This window comes from Ochotona curzoniae, unplaced genomic scaffold (assembly GCF_017591425.1).
Source record: "Ochotona curzoniae isolate NIBS_2020 unplaced genomic scaffold, NIBS_Ocur_1.0 contig_43, whole genome shotgun sequence".
Classification (NCBI taxonomy): domain Eukaryota; kingdom Metazoa; phylum Chordata; class Mammalia; order Lagomorpha; family Ochotonidae; genus Ochotona; species Ochotona curzoniae.
The window spans coordinates 968,953-973,692 of NW_024466218.1; the positions used below are offsets into that span (position 1 = coordinate 968,953).

General features: G+C 43.3%; 1 non-coding gene across 1 annotated transcript; it reads left to right on the forward strand.

Moving 5' to 3' along the window:
• Positions 1-243: 243 nt before the first annotated feature.
• Positions 244-351, forward strand: LOC121159780. Its single transcript, XR_005884433.1, has one exon. It is a non-coding gene; the product is annotated as a U6 spliceosomal RNA (small nuclear RNA).
• The last annotated feature ends 4,389 nt before the right edge of the window (positions 352-4,740 follow it).

Sequence of the window (4,740 nt, forward strand, 5' to 3'; positions counted from 1 at the left end):
AATAGTATAGTCCTTCATAAGCAGTCCTAAGTCCATCATTCAGCTCTTAAAGCTCATCCTGACACCGTAGGTATGGACAATGGCAGAGTTGACATCCTATTGTCGAGATATGGTTAACAGTTTCATTGGGAGACCATCTTTGGAAGTAGAGATGCATACTGCATCTGGATATGGATAGTCTCCATTACACAGTTACTATACATCCCCTTAAATGAAATGCCACAATACAAAATCAACAACAGGGTGCTCGCTTCAGCAGCACATATGCTAAAATTGGAACAATTACAGGGAAGATTAGCATGGCACCTGTGCAAGGAAGACGTGCAAATTCGCGAAGTGTTCCATATTTTTGACCATTATGCTCCGTGGAATGAGTCAATCACAAAAGAACAAATACATGGAAAGTGTAACTCCAATAGTCCAATCCATACTGTTTTTTGATTTTTGTTTGCTTTTTTGGCTGTATCCCATGTGTTTTGATGTTTTTTTATTTCAGTTTGGTTCATTCCAAATAATCTCTTTTCTCTAGTCAAATTCATCACAGGCTCATGAATTATACAATGGCATAATTTTTCCCAAGAGACTTCTGTGTTTCCTTTTTGTCACTCATGTGTTGGTTACTCAGTGGCACATTTTTTTTTTCATGGTACTATAATTTGTTGTTGTTGTTGTGGCTGTTCTAACTCATACCAGTTGTTGACCTTGTTTCATGGCTTCTCACTTATGGAAATGTATAATGATGGAGTACTGGGGTCTATCATATACAGACGTGGGGGTATAATGTTACATGCATCCCTGCTTCCAGACGAAAGATGGATTCCCAATGAAACTGTTGGACATTTGTAGACAATGGGAAGCTGGACTGTCTGACATTGTCTGTACCAACAATGTCGGAGTACAGTTAAATAAGAAACTGATAGAATTATGATTCCTTAAGAAGGACTATACCATTATAGTAAAATGGGGGAAAATCTGTTGGGGTGGGAGTTTGGGGGGAAATCCCAGCATATACAAAATTGTACCACATAATTCAAAATGCAAAATAAAAATATATTCAAAAAACCCCAAATCAACAAACAATAGGAAAGAAAACAAGAAGAAAATAAATGTCCCTCTCAATACTGTTTTTGCTACATCTGACAGGTTTTGATATTTTTGTTTTTGTTTTCATTTCTTTTTTTTTATTGATTACATGGCATTATGTGACAAAGTTTTATAGGCACTGGGATTCCTCCTCCCCCAAACCCACCCCCCCCACGGTGGATTCCTTCAGCTTGTTGCATTACCACAGTACAAATTCAGTTGAGATTCTTTCATAGCAAGCATCTACAAAGCATAGAGTCCAGCATCTTATTGTCTAGATAAGTTCAATGGTTTCTTGGTTGTTTTCATTTCTTAAAAAAAGCTTTTAAAAATTAATTTCTTCACTGACATGTAGGTCATATAGTAGCATCATTTTCTTCAAGAAGGTCTCTGATTTTCATTTCTTCAGTGACACATTAGTCATTCAATAGCATGTTTTTTAACTTCATGTTGTCATGTTTTCTATTTATCTTCTTGTTTTTGATTTTGCTTTTAGTCATTTATTTTCTTTTTCTTTCTTTTTTTTTTTTTAAGAGCGAGAAAGAGACACCTTCTATCTGCTGGCTACAACACTTGGGTTGGGCCAGGGCAAAATCGGGAGCTTGAAATTCCATCCAGATCTCCCTGTGCGTGGCCATTACTGCCATCCCCCAGGATCCACCCTCCCTTCCTCCTTCCTTCCTTCTCTCCTTCTTTCTTCCCTTTTTCCTTCCCTCCCTTCCCTAGCTCTTTCCATCCCTCCCTTCCTCCCTTCCCTCCTTTCCTCTTTCCCTCCTTTCATCTCTCCGTTTCTTCACTCCCTTTCTTCCTTCCTTGCTTCCCTCTTTAATTATTTCCTCCCTTCTTCCTTGGTTCCTTCCTTCTTTCTTCCTTTTCATCTTCCTTTTCTCTTCCCCCTCCCTCCTTCCCTCTCTTCCTTCCTTCCCATCTTCCTTCCTTCCTTCCTTCCTTCCTTCCTTCCTTCCTTCCTTCCTTCCTTCCATTCCTCCTTCCTTGCTTCCCTAGGATGTAGTTCAGGATCACACGTTGCTTTTCCCCTCAAGCCTCCATGATCTCTTCTTCCTGTCTCTCCCTGCCTTTCACAATCTGGACTAGGAGGTCACTGGCTTTTGTGCTGCAGGCTGGCTCAGCCCTGGGTTTGTCTGGTATCCTCTCACAAAGGCCACGTGGTCTGGGCAGGAGAGGACACAGCAATGCTGTGCTGAGACGGGGGCCATTGTCAGCCACCTCACTATCAGTGGCTTGAGTTGGCCTCCCTTCATCGCGCCACACTCTCCACCACGAAGTTCCCATTTTTCTCTCATAATTGACTAATGTTTTGTGAAGAAGCCAGGGAATATCCTGGTTCTCACTACTTCTTCCACAGAAGTCCCTGTTGGCAGCTCCCTTCTCAGACACCATGATGGCTCACAGTTTCCTATTTGAGTCATTCCTTCTGGCCTCTGACACTCTGCTGCTGCTGGGGTGCTCCTGTTGCTCTTGTTTCATCTCTAGATATGCACACGTGTTCACACCAACATTTTTACACAGGGGAAACCTTCAGCAGCTTCATGGAGAATGTATCTTATGAAAAAGTCTAGGCAAGAATTTCACTCTTTCCCCACTGAAATAACCATATTTTCCCACAAATGTTCTGAAGTACATTTATATATATGCATTGATTCTCTTTCTTTTTTAAAGATGTCACTTTGATATACCTGACAAGTGGGGTGAAAGAGGAAGAGAATCTTTCATCTGCTCATTTGCTTCCCAAATCCCCACAGCGGCTAGGGCTGGGCTAGGCTGAGACCAAATCCAGAAGTCAATCCAAGTCTCCAATGGGGGTGACGAGGGCCCAAGTATTCAAACCTCCCAAGATACAGATCAGAAGTAGAGGAACTGCAACTGGAGCTGGCACTGTGATGAGCATCCCATAACCGTTGTGCCTCAACACCTGCACAGATTTGCACTCTTGAACGGGCTGAGACCTGTACTAGTTACTTTGATGCTCAGAATGACTATATTTAACCGGTGTGGAACCTCTTCAAACTGACTCACACTGCCTCCCCACCATTCATTGTAGCTGTCCCTTACTTTCTGTCCCAAAAAGATGTTCTAGGCTCATCAGCCCCAAGCAGCAATAAGTCATTGCTCTAAGGGGGCTCTCTGGTTCCTTTTAGTGGAGGATGGTGTTGAGAAATTCAAGATCTAGTCACACACAGACACATCAATGTCTGTTTCCATGCATGGGTTATCAGGTCATGAGTCCACACTTCCAATGTTGATACATCCCCTTTCTGATAAGAGAAACACACTTTCGTGGTCCCTGTTGGTCTACTTTGCTCAACACCTTCTTATGTACTCAACTCCCTCCTACTGCAGCTTGATTGCTGCCTCTGTGGCTCCTTCCAGCTTCCACCCTTGTCCTCTAGTCTCCTGCTTGGCCCTTGGGCCTGCTGCCATCTCTGTAGCTTCCCTTCCCTCTTCCTTCCTGTTCTGGCTGCTTCCTTGGTCAGTGAGCAGATCCACTGCTGCCTCTCTGCACAGGAGAAGGGCCCCAGGGACCATCCCTTCTGCATTCACAGTCGCAGCCCAGAGCTGAGCTGTGAAATCAGGGCAGCGGTGAAAAGGAACTTTGATTTCTCTTCTGCTGTTTTCCATTGTACGTGAGCAATGCTGTGCTGCTGTTCAAAGACAACAGCAACTGTCTGACAAGTGTCTGAGGATACTTGTCAGTTAACGAAGACACTGAGCTGAGCCTGAGTTGTGGGGAGTGACACTGAGTGACACTAACGAAGACACTGAGTTGTGGGGAGTGGAGGAACTACTACTTTAAAGCAATTATCTATTTGAGAGACAGAGGATATGCATGCTTCCATCCACTGGTTTTCTCTCCAGATGCCTGCTAGGGCAAGGTCAGACTAGAGCTAGGAGACATGAGCACCTGAGTGCCCTGTGTGGGTGGTAGAGACCCAAGGACTTGAGCCTAGTGCCTCCTGGTGCCTCCTGGGATCTGCTTTAATAGGGAGCTGCAGTCAAGGGTGAACCAGGATTGGGAACCCACGTGCTGAGATATGGGATACAGGTGTCTAAATCAACACCTTAATTATTATGCAAATGCCCATCCCTAAGGATGTTTTTTTCAATCTGTGTGTCACTGTTTCTTAATAAGACCCATGGTGTTTTTTGAGTTAGGTTTTATTAGGTAGACATCACTTCCTGACATCCTGAACAGGCTTAGTATTCATTCTTTCCCCCTCAATTTTTATAAGTGTCCAAAGAACATTTCTATAAAAAGTCTCACCTGGCTTTTTTTTTTTTTACTTTTGAGTGGGGAGGGAAGCAGAAGGGAAGAAGGCAAAACTCATACATAAGCAGGGACAAAGCAAAAGTTGCAAAGTTCAAATCAAACCTGCCATAGAGACCTCAGGCTTAGTATCCACCTGCACCTTCTCAGGTAAATGTGGGAGGGCTGGTGGAAATCTATCATCTTGAAACAAAGTTGTTTTTGAACCTCCCTTTCTCCCTATAAATGAATTGAAATTTTAGTAAAATTAGTTATTTTGCTTTGCCAACTGCTTAGAATGTTCCAGTCATTTGAACACTTCTCCCATTCAGAGCAAGAAGTAAAGCTTTGGAGCAAGCATGATGTTCAAGGTTCCAGGGTGGGCCTGGGAG